Source organism: Panthera pardus, unplaced genomic scaffold (genome assembly GCF_024362965.1).
Source record: "Panthera pardus isolate Hobbes unplaced genomic scaffold, ASM2436296v1 HiC_scaffold_15, whole genome shotgun sequence".
NCBI classification, from domain to species: Eukaryota; Metazoa; Chordata; class Mammalia; order Carnivora; family Felidae; genus Panthera; species Panthera pardus.
Genome location: NW_026526710.1, coordinates 23,717,666 through 23,731,948, shown reverse-complemented (window position 1 = coordinate 23,731,948; position 14,283 = coordinate 23,717,666). Strand labels below are relative to the sequence as shown.

The following is a 14,283-nucleotide window of genomic DNA, read 5'->3' as shown; positions in this document are numbered from 1 at the left end:
CACTTCTGCCCAGGGGCCTCTGGTCAGGGCAAGTCTCAGCACCTCACCAGCCCTCCCCCCCCATGGAGGAAAGGCTTTCAGTTATTTCTCATCAGGGACCTTGTTTCTTGCTCCCACTCCCCACAACATGGTTATGGGTTATCCCATTTCACATGTGAAAAGAGAGACCCAGTGGCAAGAGAAAAGCAGCTGCCACAAAAACAGCATGAGGATGCCCAAAGGACTCCTTTTAGCCTTTCCCAAGGCCCACCTGCCATAGGGACCCCTGTCCTGCCTGAACCCCCTGGAACTAGTCCGTCCCTCCCCCTTTACCTATTGGTGACCTGCTCCCTCTAGCCCTTTGTCACTGTGAATTTTCAAAGTATCAGGACTCAATTAAAAAAAAAAAACAAAACTCAAAGATACTTCTGAGGTCCATTTTAAGCTCATTCCACCTTTTGGTCACACCCCCTTCTGCCTATCTCACCCCAGTGGAAGTCTGATGGGTGGGGGCATGTGGGAGATCAGAGAGGTTCCACCTAAGGTCTTGTGAAACCAGGTGGAGCTGCCTCCAGGAAGCAGGGCATGAAGGGTTCCTGGAGCCATGGTGGCACTATTGACACCTCATCTGGCCCCACAGGTGCAGTCAGCCTCTGAGCTCAGCCCCAGCTGTCCCTGTCCCAGGAGGTGGGTGGGTCTGCAATGGGTCTACTCTGGGCTGCAATATCCAGTATTTGCAGGTTCCCCCTGTCTCAAAAGCCCTGGCATCTGATACCTGGCTATAGGCCTGTGTACCTGAACCCCCACGTGAACTCTCTTCAAATCCTCTGGCAACTGACCACCTGGCAGGCTAGTACTTGCCTGCCTGAAACTCTAGGACATTGACCTCAGCCTGGGAGACCCCACTGGCCACACCCCTTGAGCAGAGTGTTTTGGCTAGAGGGTGCCCTCTTGGGGGCTTGGCCCCTTTTGCTCATCCTGAGAGTGAGGTGGGGGCTGAATCCGAATCGAATTCTGGATCACCTACTTCAGGTAGGGCAACCTCAGGCAGTTTTTGTGATTCTCAACTTTACTTTCCTCTTCTCTAAAACTGGCCTTCCAGCTGGGCTGCTCTGCCCCTTCAGCCAGCTTACTCCAAGATGTCCTTCAAAAGTGCCCTCCATCCAGTCTCTGGGCAGCTTCTCCATCTGGCCCCACCCTCACAGGGTTTAGCTGCCCCTCCCTTGAGCATGAACAGCCCCCAGGCATAATCCCTGTAAATAAGTAAATTACTCATTCATTCCATTGCCTCTCCCATCATACTGGGTCTAACTCCACATTTCACCCTCAATACCTGGCATTGGGGTTTGTGGGCTGGCACGTTCCTAATTTAGGACAGGGGCACCAACTGGCTGTAACTGAGACAGTCCCAGGAAAGTATTGGCCTGGAGCTATCGTTGGGTGCTTCCAAATGAGAACTGACCTTTATGAGCCCTCACCATGTGCCTTAGCTCACGTCCTGCTCACAAGCAACCCTATCCAGATGGTGTAATTATTTCTCCCTTTTACAGATGAAGAAACTCAGGCTCAGAGAGAGGAGGTCATTCATCAAGGTCATTCAGTTGATAGGAGAGTCAGGGTCTGAACCCAGGTGTGTCCCTTTGCCCCTTGCCCTTATCTGGAGGATTCCTCCCCCAGCCTGGGGGCAGGGCCTGGGTCTAGGGAGGAGAGCAGAGGGAGGGATAGCCAGGAATTCAAATTGGTAGAGTTGGTTGGGGGGAGGGCAGGAGGTGCTGGGGAGTGGCCAGTAGTTAAGGCTTGGGCAACAGGGTGCTCTGCAGAGCTTCGCTTCAGGGAGGGAGGGGACAGTGGGGCAGGCACAAACCTGCTGGGCCAGAAATGCCCAAGGGTCTCCAGGGGAAGGCATCGGGAAGGTGGCCGTGAGCTGGGGCCAGCAAAGCAAGCCAGGGGGTCAGGCCAAGCAGAATTGGGCACTGAGGCCCCACCCCAGAACCATGGGGATTTAAGGAGAAAGAGGCCTCGGAAAGGGCAGGAGGCCACATTTTCTAGAAGGAGGGAGTGGTCAGCCTGCACAAGGTCAGGCAAGATAAGAGTCACTGGGCCCAGCCTCCCTCGTGACTGTGACCAGAGGCTACTGTCTCAGCCCAGGGGCTTCCGTGTACTGGCCATGGTGGAGTTGGCCCCCTCCCCCACTACCACATGAACCCTGGTGATGAGGGAAGCCTTCCCGAAAGAAAACTGCAAAGTTGGGGGACACCTGAGTGGCTCAGTTAGTTAAGCGTCCAACTTCAGCCCAGGTCATGATCTCACGGTTTGTCAGTTCGAGCCCCAAGTGGGGCTCTGTGCTGACAGCTCAGAGTCTGGAGTCCACTTCAAGTTCTGTGTCTCCCTTACTTTCTGCCCCTCCCCCATTCAAACTCTGTCTCCCTCTCTCAAAAATAAATAAACATTCAAAAAAGTTTTAAAGAAAACTGCAAAGTTGGAATTTGGAAATTCCAAGCCCTCCCCACTATGCAGCCTTGGTCCACTTCTACCTCCATGGCTACATGAGCAGAGACCCCCGGGGTACTTCTCAGTGCTCCACAACTCTGTTCCCTGCTAAGATTCCAGAGGAGACTGCCCTCTTAACTCCTTCCCCATTCAGCTTCTGGAGAGGAACCTCACAAGGGAAATGAGCATTGCTTCACCTTGGCCTCACCTTTTGCCCTGAGATACTTTGCCCACTTTACCCCCCTCTCCCCATCTGCTAAGGCTCTGGTGGGCTTCTGCCTATCCCATACAAGCCAATGAGGCAGATACAGCTATCAGCCCCATTTACAGGTGGGTAAACTAAGGCCAATAGAGGTCAGTACTAGGGCAGCTGGCTGGTCACCATTACAGCCAGGATTTGGATCCAGGTCCAACCTCCTCTCCTTGAGCTTACCCCAGAAGCACAGACCCACCAACTTTGTCTCTACCTTGCTCTTCACAGAGCCAGGACTGGGCCTCCTCCTTCATCCATCCATTCAGTGGAGCCAGCAGCTATTCAGGCACAGGGGTCTCAGCATCCTGCAGAAAGACCCCCGAAGAGACAATGCCAGTCTAATGGTAGAGGCAACCAAGAAACCAAAGGGCTTAGTGGGAGGTTAATCGAAAGGGGGAGGCTCAGGGCCTGGGTGGGCTTGCAACCAAGTAGAAGACAGGCAGTTTTCCAAGAATGGTAAGCCTCACTGAAATCTTTCTTTCTTCTTTATTTCATAATGGTTTTTCAAAAAAAATAACAAAAGTAATACGTAGAGGAGTCAGTTAAGCATCTGACTGTTGATTTCGGCTCAGGTCATGATCTCACAGTTTGTGGGTTTGAGACCCACGTTAGGTTCTCTGCTGACCACAGAGGCTGCTTAGGATTCTCTCTCCCTCTCTCGCTGCCCCTCCCCTCTCAAAATAAATAAATTAATTCCTTAAAAAAAGTAATACATAGAGGTGATATAATAATTTCAACAATATAGGAGATTAAATGTGGAGTTACATGTGAAGACTCCATCCTCCCTCCCCCCCCCCCCCCATTTCCCCTCTTCCCCTGAGGTTCCCACCCAAACTTTCTTTAGGGATTTGTGAGCATAGATAGAAATGGAAACATACAGAATTTCTAAAAACCATCAATGTGATTACATTTTACATATTGTTCTACATCTTCTTCCACTTAGGAGAATGTCTTGGCCAATAGTAAACTTTTCACTTTCGTTGGCTAGTCTGTCTGGTGACAGTGTCACTGTCTTCAGCTGGGTTCCAGGGCTGTGTTGCTTTCCCTTTAGCCTTCCCTGGGTTGCAGGTGGAGTGGACTTGTCTACACGCTTCCAGTGCAAGCATGTTCAAGCCTCCTGCTGCTGGCCTGGGCTGACAAAGAGTGCACCAAATCATATGTATTGACTGTGTAGGTGCCTGCTGCCATCCTAGCTACTTTCTGCAGCGGTGGAGAGCAGATGATCGTGGCTTGAGCAGAGTTCCCATTGTAGGGAGAGCGAGAGATGTGAGCAAAGAAGCACCTACATCAGTAAGGTCTTCACAGGTGGTGCAAGACCTGAGAAGCAGATAGGGAGTGAGGACAGACAATGAAGGGCAACCGTTTTAGAAAGACCAATCCGATGAAGTTGTACTAGGAGCAGCATTGCAGCAGATGCTGAAACATAGCTTGCCAGGTAGAGGGCACAGCATAGGCAAAACCTCTTCCTTGGCCCTACAAACCAGGGCAGTCAGTTTCTCCGTTATGACCTTGCAAAGCAGTCTGCACATCTCCTTGCCCGGATCCAACCCTCCTCTGAATAATATTCTCTCATCTCCTGCCTTGACCATGGTCTTCCAGGGCCAGGGACCACCACTGGGCTGTTTACTAGCATGGTGCCCACCTCATCATCCACGGTATCAGCAACTGTCAATTAAAGGACAATGGAGTGTGTGGCCTCTCTTGGGCTCAGGGTGTCTGGCTCTGCCTGGGGCTGTGGATGGCAAAATGAGGGGAGGTGGGTAGTGAGGAAGCCTCTCCCCAGCAAGGCATGGTCTTCACTCTAGGGAATATGTGGGGGGACTTTTCTTCAGATGGGGTACTGTTCTAAGAGGCTGTACCAAGCTCTTACCTGTCAGAGGGGCTTGGGTTTGAGCTTAGCTGTGTGACCTTGAACAGGTGACCTTAACCTCTTTGAGCATCAGTTTTCCAATCTATAAAATGGGATCATAACAGCATCCTTTTCATAGGTGGTGATAAGAAACAGCAAGCCTATGTGTGTACAGTGCTTCGCTCACATGTAGAGTAAGGACTCAGTGTTGGGAGCCAATCACAGCAACCAGGAATTGGTGAGGCTGATGTTCTTGCAAGGGATATTCTGCTTCCCAGTTGAGTAACCTGAATACCAGGTTTCTGCAGTGCCATTCTATCTCCTGTGTGTACCACTCACATTATATCCTCTATGGTAAGGAATAAATGAACGCTACATGGCTCGGGAAGCAGTAGATAGGGTGCATGGTGGTAGGAGGGAATGAGGTGGGAGTTGGAAGGAAATTCATTCATGCATTCATTTGACTTTTTAGTGGAGCCTGACTATTTGGTGGCAGGCATGAGCTGGGTAATGGGTCTACAAGAATGAACAAGACAAAGTCTTTCTGCTGTCATGGAAACTGCCCATCAGCAGCATCAGGACTGCATCAGGGTGAGCAGGCTGGGGGCAGAGGAAACTTCCTGAAGGAGTTGATGTCTGAGCTGGGGAGGAGTTGGCCAGGCAGAGGTGGGGAGAAGGAGGAAGGGTGACACAGGCAGGAGGATCCCTGGGTGCTAATGGCCAGAGGTGAGAGGAAAAATCATGGTGTGTATAGGAGCGGACAATTTGTCAATGTGGTTTGCTCTTGGGATGGGGGCAGTGAGATGTGATTTTACATGGGGTATACTTACATTAAAATACTATAGGTTGTTTATCTGAAATTCAAACTTAACTAGGCATCTTGTATTTTTAAAATTTTTTGTTTTTTTTTAAGTTTATTTATCTTGAGACAAACAGAGACAGTGCAAATGGGGGAGGGGCAAAGAGAGAGGACGAGAGAGAGAATCCCAAGCAGGCTCTGTATTGCCAGCTCTGTATGAGCCAGATGTGGAGCTTGAACCCAAAAAGCCGTGAGAGATCATGACCTGAGCTGAAACCAAGAGTTGGAAGCTTAACGACTGAGTCACCCAGGCACCTCTAGGCATCCTGTATTTCATTTTATTTCGTTTCATTTTCATTTTATTTTATTTTATTTTATTTTATTTTATTTTATTTTATTCTATTCTATTCTATTCTATTTTATTTTATTTTATTTTATTTTAGAAAGCATGCCAGGGAGGGGGGCAGAGGGAGAGAGAGACAGAATCTTAAGCAGTCTCCACACCCAGCGCAGAACCTGACTCGGGGCTAGATCTTGTGACCATGAGATCATGACCTGAGCTGAAATCAGGAGTCTGGATGTTTAACCAACTGAGCCACCCAAGCGCCCCAGCATCCTGTGTTTTTTATATTTGTTAAACTTGGCTATCATGTTAAGGCACTGTGATTTACCCTTTGGGGATATTTTGTATCATTTGTTTTCCTTTTGTTTGTTTTTTAATTGAGAAAAGATGATGGTAAAAGTGACACATCAGCTCTACTGTCCTTACTTGATCCATACTACATGACATAGCAATCATAGAGCTACTTTATCCAGGGCTTGCCAGAGCTTGCCAGAGCCTGATTCTGTACTCTATCTGACAGTTTCATCTTAATCAGTCCTCACAAGAGCCCCATGGGCAGGTGCCATTATTATTCTCAAATGACTGATGAGGAAAGATGATCAGAGAGGTTAGGTCCCATACTAGACACACAGAGGGAGCTGGAGTGCAAAATAAATCCAGTTCTCAATGGTTCTCCTATCCTCATTACTGTGTGGTTTTTATATTTCCATACTACCTTCCACCCAAATAGAGTTTTACGGGGTTGCTTTCAGTGAGAACAAAATCTTGAAACCTGCCATTTTCATTTACTATATCGAAAACATTCCCCCAAATTTTAAAGTTTAAGTGCTTATGTACTATTGCACTAGAAGCATGCTTGGATTTTATTAAGTGCTTGGCAGGAAATGGGCTTGAGGGTGAACACTGGATGTGGGGAGACCATGCAAACCTCAGGACAGAGATGGTAGGAGTCTAGTACATTATGATTTAGAAATCCTTTCTTCCCTCCTTGGATTTTTCTTTTTTCCTTCTGATTTTATTTATTTATTTTAAATATTTTAAAGTAATCTCTATACCCAACACGGGCTTGAATTCATAACCCCAAGATCAAGAGTCCCATGCTCCACCGACTGAACCAGCCGGGCACTCTCGTCTTTCTGATTTTAAAGGGACTATGTACTAAATATGGAAAACTTGGAATGTTCAGGAAAGTTAAAGAAGCAGGAATAACAAAACCTTAACAGGCTTGATATGAATTGCTACACCATTTGGGAAGTATACCAGGTAGGACCTATCCAAATTGAAAATGTTCACATATCATTTAACCCATAGAGTCTATTTCTAGTAAACTATTCTGCACAAGTGAAGACAGAAGGATGTAAAAATATATATTCAATGACTTTAAAAATTGTTTTTTAAAAGCACCAAACTGGGGCCCCTGGCTGGCTCAGTTGGAAGAGCATGAGACTCTTTGTCTCGGGTCATAAGTCTGAGCCCCACATTACATGTGGAAATTAGTTAAAAATAAAATCTTTAGGGGTGCCTGTGGCTCAGTGGATCGTCTGACTCTTGGTTTTGGCTCAGGTCATGGTCCCAGGGTGGTGGGATCAAGCCCTGTGCTTTGGGCTGTGTATGAGTGTGGAGCCTGCTTTTATCTCTCTCTCTCTCTCTCTCTCTCTCTCTCTCTCTCTCTCCCCCTCCCTCCCTCCTTTCCTCCCTCCCTCTGTCCCTCTCTCTGGTTTGCACACACACTGTCTCAAAAAAAAAAAGATCTTAAAAAAAAAATATATATATATATATACATATATATATATATAGACACTAAACTGTAAGTAATCTGAAAAGCTATGATTAAGGGAAGTGTTTATGGAACCCTCATACTCTGGAATCTGTTAGCTATTAAAAAGTGAATTGTGTGATATGAACTAGAAAGATGTCTGTGATAGCTTCTTAGGGACAAAGAACAGATGTCCTGTAAGTTCTAAAGTGATTTGCCATTTATATGGTATATTATTTTGTAGTTTTAAAAAAGTAAGATTGTTGTGTAACATGTGAACAGATACCTGTTGATGTCAGATGTACATGTCAAACTGCTAATGTTACTTCAGAAAACAGATGGGAGTGAGGGGGAAGGAGAATGAGGAACTTTAAGAAAATGTAGCTAGAATTATTCCTATTAGAAATGCTCCTTTTGTAATAAAACACTAAAATATACATGTGCATGAAAAAAAAAATCCCAACCCCTAAAGAGAACCTCTGTAAATATTTTGGTGTGTTTTCTTCAATATTTTGCATGTACCTATATATATTTGTGCACTTTTTATTCTTAATATCATTTGCACATTTCCAGATCATAAAACATCTTTGTAAACACCATTTATAGTGGCTCCCTTACATTTTCTCTTGTGGGATATTTGACCAATCCCCTGTTGTCAGACATTTACTTTGTGTATGATTTTTTTCATTATTATCAATGACACTTGAAAAAAGTTGATTGTACATTAATTTTCAAATGCAAATAGAACAAGTGACTACTGAGTGCCTATTAAGTCTCAGGTGTGTTCTTGGCATTGGGGTTCCAAGCTTATGATCTGGTTAGAAAGATCATCAAGCATATGGTCTGCAAATGTGGTTAATTTCTTTAAAACAGAGTCCCAGAAGATGGATTACTACTGCTCCAAGGGGGTATTGATCATTTGAAAAGATTTTCATACTTGGCTCATACTGCCAAATTCACATTCAGAAATTTTGAAGCAATTTATGTACTTCCAACAATATATGAGAGTGATTACTCATCAGACCCCTGCCTGTTTGAAGATTATAATTTGAAACTGATTCCTGAAAATAAAACCAAACCCTCGGTATGTTGTAGTTTATTATTTTTTTTAATGTTTATTTATTTTTGAGACAGAGAGAGACAGAACATGAATGGAGGAGGGTCAGAGAGAGGAGGAGACAGAATCTGAAGCAGGCTCCAGGATCCAAGCTGTTAGCACAGAGCCCGATGGGGGCTCGAACTCATGGTTCTGGTCCATGAGTTCATGACTGAGCCAAAGTTGGACGCTTAACTGACTGAGCCACCCAGGTGCCCCAGTATATTGTAGTGTTAACTTGCATGTCTTTGGTTATTAGAGTATTGACATTTTTTCAATAGTTTCTTCGATCACAGAATATGCCTTTTCTTCCTTACCGATGTTTGATATTTCTCGTTTCATTTGTTATGTTCTTACCATTTCTAGGATCTGTTTCTAGGCTTTTTGTCCCCTTTCTTTCTTGGTTTGTACCACACTGAATTGACTGTGGTAGCTTTATAATTTAAGTATTATTATTATTTTTTTTTTTAATTTTTTTTTTTTAACGTTTATTTATTTTTGAGACAGAGAGAGACAGAGCGTGAACAGGGGAGGGGCAGAGAGAGAGGGAGACACAGAATCCGAAACAGGCTCCAGGCTCTGAGCTGTCAGCACAGAGCCCGACGCGGGGCTCGAACTCACAGACCGCGAGATCATGACCTAAGTCAGACGCTCAACCGACAGAGCCACCCAGGCGCCCCTATAATTTAAGTATTATTAAAGCAAGTCCACCTTCATTTGTGGGAAATGAGAGCTGGTTTTGGTTATTTATTCTTTCAGGTGAACTTAGAATTTTGTCAAGTCCTGTTAGGATTACATTAATTTTACACATTACATTAAATATACATTTACATTTAATATACTTTAAATTTATGCATTAATCTGGAAAGAATGGTCGCATAACCAGCCTTCAAGAGGGGGTCTTGGCTAGTGCTAGGGCACAACTTCTCTGCATGGCAAGTCTGGGTTCCTCTCTCAGACGTTGACAGTGGTGTGTTCTTTTGTTTGGTGTTCAAAGTAGAGAGAGGTCCATTAAGTAACCCCTAGAGAAGCGGCCACGCTCGGGGCCAGCTCCAGTCCCTCAGCAGGCCATCGGGCCACGAGCTTGGGTCCAGGCGGGCCAGCTTAGGCGCGTCGCTTGACCCCAGGGGCCAGTGAGGGTTTGTGGTCACCGGAAGGGGCTGGCTGAACACCGAGTGCTCGAGACCTCCACGTCCTCTGAGCAGGTAGGGCCAGCCCGGGGGGCTGCGAGAGCGGGGACCCGAGGGGTCGCGGGGGTCAGGGGTGGGGGTGGAGTCCCTTTCCCTACAGGACACAAATAACTTGGGCCTCCTTGGGAGCCCAGATCACGCCACCTGCAGTCCCCGGGGGCTGCGCCTTTGAGGGCGAGGTCCCTGCGGGGGGCACGGAGCCAGGGCGCGAAAGTGTCCTGGAGGTGGGGCGCAGGTCGCTAGGGGTTGGGGGGGCTTCAAAGGGGTCAGGGTCAGGCTCAAAGGGGATCAACTCTGCGTGTGTGGGCTGGGCGTGGGCATGTGGGGGTCCAGAGTCCCCATCCCAGGGGGTTGGGCGGTCTGGTTGTTTCGGGGTGAGGTCGCGGTCCTACCCCTGCACCTGGGGTCTGGGTCAGGCGGGGCGCCCACCGTCTGGGTCCCGGGTGCCTCCTGCGCGCCCCTCCCCCCACGGCGCAGTCCAGCAGGCCCACCGCCCCGCCCTGCCCAGTGTTCGGACCTCTCGCCGGCTCCGCCCCGCCCCTCTTGCCCCGCCCACAACGAGACCCCGCCCCAAGCCGCCCCCGGCCCCGCCCCGCCGCTCGCCCATTCAGATGTGGGTCAGGGGTGAGCGGGCGGCGCCGACGTCACAAGCTTCCAAGATGGCGCCGGGCGGGCGGCTGTGAGCGGCGCTCGGGGCGCGCTGGGCGGGGAGCCGAGCCGGGCCGGCGGCGGGCGGACGGGGCGGGCGCAGGCGGCGCAAGCCGGGCGCCGAGGACAAGGGGCCGCGGGCAGGGCCGGCCGGCCGGCGGGCGGAGCGCCGCCGCCGACGCACACGAGGTGAGAGGCGGTCAGGGGCAACGGGGGGCGCGGGCGGGCGCGCCCCCGGGGAGAGGGGCGTGGGCGGGCGCGCGCCCGCCGGGTCTGGGCGGGGGCGCACGCGGGACCGCTGGCTGGACCCAGCCCGCCGGGGCTTTGTGGTCCCGGTGCCCGGCAGGGCGCGAGCGGCGGGGGACCCCGGGCACAAAGCCCCGGGGCCGCGCCAGGCCGGGCGCGGGTCTGCGGAGCGGGGGTCGGCGGGCGAGCGGGCGCTGGCTCTTTGTGCCTTTTCATTAGCAATCTAATCCGAACAGCGTCGGGAGAGCTGCGCTGCCTGACAGGCGGGCGGGCTTCCATTATGCAAACGGCCCAGCGCCTGCGGCCGCCCCTCATAGGGGATTTTGCTATTTCCAGAACTGCGGTGCTCCTCTGCCTGCGGTCCCCTTTTCTTGCCCCCTCCCTGCGGGAAGACCGGCCTGGGCAGGGGCAGGGTTGGCCTTGGAGGAGCCGCTCCCAGAGGACCAGGCCCTGCGGCTGGTGGGCTCGCTGCCCTGCCCCCAGACCTCTCCTGTAGGCAGCCACTTGGCAGGAAGAGAGATGGGCTTGGGGGAGGGGGGTCGGCTGGCAGGGGGAGGGGACCGGCTGGCAGAGGAAGGGGGCTGAAGGGCCCCAGCTTGTCATTCTGTTTATCTACTAAGATGGTTCATATTCACGTAGACCTAGTTGGTTGGGGGTGGGGGTAGGGGGGGAGGCAGGGATGCCTCTCCCTGGGGGGCAGTGACTTCTGGAGAGCAGGGAACGAGGTCAGATAATGCGCCCAGCGGCCCCACCCAGAACAGCGTGGGACTGCCTGGAGAAGGGAGCCCAGTGCTGATCCAGATGGGTTGGAACGTTTTTGAAGTTATTTATCCATGCCTTCTATCCCCTCCACCCCCAGTGTCTTTTTCTAGTAGGAGTTGCCAAGCACATCTGGAAAGCTAGGTTCCCGCGCCCCCCACCCACCGCCCCAACAGCAAGGAGGGGTGTAACCCGGGGAGGCCACCCCTCTGACATATGTGGTGGGGGGGAGGGGCAGCGCTTTGCCCATAGGAATCCTGTGGCGGTGGATTGTTGACTGATGTGGGGATTGCTGTGCCTCTTGTCCTGGGGGGGTGGGTGGGGGGGAAGGAGAGCTGGCAGGTAGTGGAGGTGCCTCCAGAGCTTCTAGGCTGAACTTGGGCCTGTTGTCCAGGGACTTTGGCTGGAGGGATGGAGCTAGGTCACTCAAACCCAGGACCTTTCTGGAGCTGTAGCATTTATTGCTTCCTGGCTGCTGGCTTTACTTCTTCCCCTCCATTCCCATCTGCCAACCCTGGACTCCTTGGCCCTTTCTGCAGACATTTTCAGTAGCACAGGCCATGTGGCTGGTCTGTAGCCCTGGCTCAAGGAGAGACTGTACACTTAGAACAGGGATGCTGAAGTGGTCTGAAAAAAAGCAGATGGGCCGGCCTCAGGCTGGCCTCTAGAGACAAAGCTGTGTGGTGAGATTGCTGGTTTAGCGGGCTCTTAGCACCAAGAGGGGGGGATGGGAAGCTGATACTTGGGGGTTGAACTGAGTCTTTTGGCCCAGGAGTAGGTCACCCTGCATTCCAGGGAACCTTTGGTCCTGTACAGTTGGGGTTATGAAAATCTCTGGGTCCCATGGGCAGGCAGTAGACTCAGAAGGCTGGGAGGGGCTCCCCACCTGACTGCCTGCTTCAAGGGTCGGAACTCCCAGGTTGGTCTGCCTTCCTTTGGCTTCTGGCTTTCTGCAGACCAGTTTTGGGGAGTTGCTGAGTGCCTCTTGCCCAGCTTCTCTGGCCGTTTGACTCAGAGTGCTGGTGTGTGCCCAGAATTTTCCCTGCAGTGTTTTCCTGCCAGTTGTTAGGACTTGTAGATTAGTCACTCAGCTTTTACAAGCAATTCCTGAAAAGAAAAATCTCCCTCTGGTTGCTGGCTCTGCTTAGGGGAAGAAGCAGCCCGAGGGAGCCAGGTCTGTAATTAAAGCAAAACTGAAATGATTGCTTCAATTGCTGGAAGGAGAAGAAGAGGCGCAGGTGGGGCAGAGGCGATACGTCCTGTCCTGCTGCGCAGTACCTGCTCTGGGGACAGGTAGGCACGATCCTGTCTTCATTCCCTGGTCTTGGCCGGCAGCCCAGCCTTCTCCACAAGCTGCAGTCCTGGATTAATCCTCACGTAGTGTTTTCTTTCCATAGATCAGATTTCTCATTTTGTTAATAAGCACAGCCTCCGATCCACTTGAAGTCAGCTGTCGTGGACTTGGAGCAACAGGGTTTTGCATTATTGAGCTGACAGGCCTGCTGCCTTCCCGGTGTCCTTATTGTCTGTCAGGGTCAGATCTGGGGGCGGGGGCAGTGCCTTTTAATCAGCAGCTAGCCCCCCAGAGAAGGGCTGGCTGGGCAGTTCTGGAGAGTCAGAGGAGTGAGGAAGGAATAAAGTTCAGTTTACCCAGGGGACCTGTGGTGTTGCCCCTTTGCTGGCCTGTTGGCCTCAAGCTGTCAGCCCCACCCAAAAGGTTGCTCGCTTTGCCCACTGGGGCTGAGAGCCACTGCCCCCAGGACCTGATCACTAAGAGGGTGGGGGCTCTTGTATCTGCCACCTGGGAGCAGCTTTCACCATTGAGAAGAAACAACAAATCAGGTTCTTGTCCTCCTGGCTCTTGGAGCCTGGCTAAGGAGGGACTCAGAGCGCAGTGAGAGGGAACTGGGCTTAGTTAGAAAGTCTGGAGCGTGATGCAGGCTTTGCCGTTTACTCTCCGTGTGACCTTGGACAGTGATTGACTCTCTGAGCTTTGGTGTCCCTGTGTCTAAAATGGGAGCAGAACTTGAGTTTACATATACATATCGCTGCCCTCCAGAGCTCACTCAGCCTGGGGAAGACGGACAAACAAATGATTGTTAAGATGGGGTGATAAGGTCTGGCACTGTGCTGTATGGAGTGTAGAGGGCACCACGGGGATGGTGGCTGTAGCTTCCAGGCACGGAGGAAGGGCCCAGCTCTGGGGTGGAGGAGATCCATGAATGCCATGCTGAGTTGAAGTTGGTCGTAGGAGAGTTAATGGGGAGTTCACAGGAAGACCGTGGCAGTGTGGAGTGTGGCAGGGGAGACTGGAGAGCAATGAGGCAAGAACGTGAACCTGCAGGTGCTGTGTGTTAGAGAAGCTAGCACCAGAGCACCCACTGCGGGCAAGGCACCTGAGAGGCTCTTTCACAAGCTTTTTATTTATTTGACAAGATTTTCTGAGGACGACACAAGGGTGCAGCACCCAACTCCTGTGGCTAGGCTGGATCATGCTGGTCTCTGCCCTCTGGCACTCACAGCCTTGCCAACAAGTGGTCAACCTCGGGACGGGAGATAGGGGCACACTTAAGTTTTCTCCAAATCCTTCCAGGTCAGCACACCACCACTTAGTCTCCTCTTACACGGACTGGTAAATGAGACTCAACTGGGAGGTTACATAATTTGCTGGGGCTGCAAGCAAGCAACTGGTCAGGCTAGGGCTGGAGGGTAAATGCCTTTAACTCCAGGGCTTTGTGGCCCATGTAGTGTGGAGTCTGGAGAGGTCTGAGCTCCAAGCAGGGAGAGGCCAGCAGACAGCCCCCTCCCCAAGAGGATCCTGCCTCCGGTTTAGGGGCTTCCAAACAAGCCAGGCCAGTTTGACTCTGCCTGGCAC

General features: G+C 50.8%; 1 protein-coding gene across 1 annotated transcript in view; it reads left to right on the top strand.

Annotated features, from left to right (window-relative positions):
• Positions 1-10,400: 10,400 nt before the first annotated feature.
• The window catches only part of HIC2 (HIC ZBTB transcriptional repressor 2), a 28,637-nt gene continuing 24,754 nt past the window's right edge, over positions 10,401-14,283 (top strand). The window contains exon 1 of the mRNA XM_019437454.2: positions 10,401-10,592. The gene's annotated coding sequence lies outside the window, so the exon portion shown is untranslated. The remainder of the gene's footprint in view (positions 10,593-14,283) is intronic.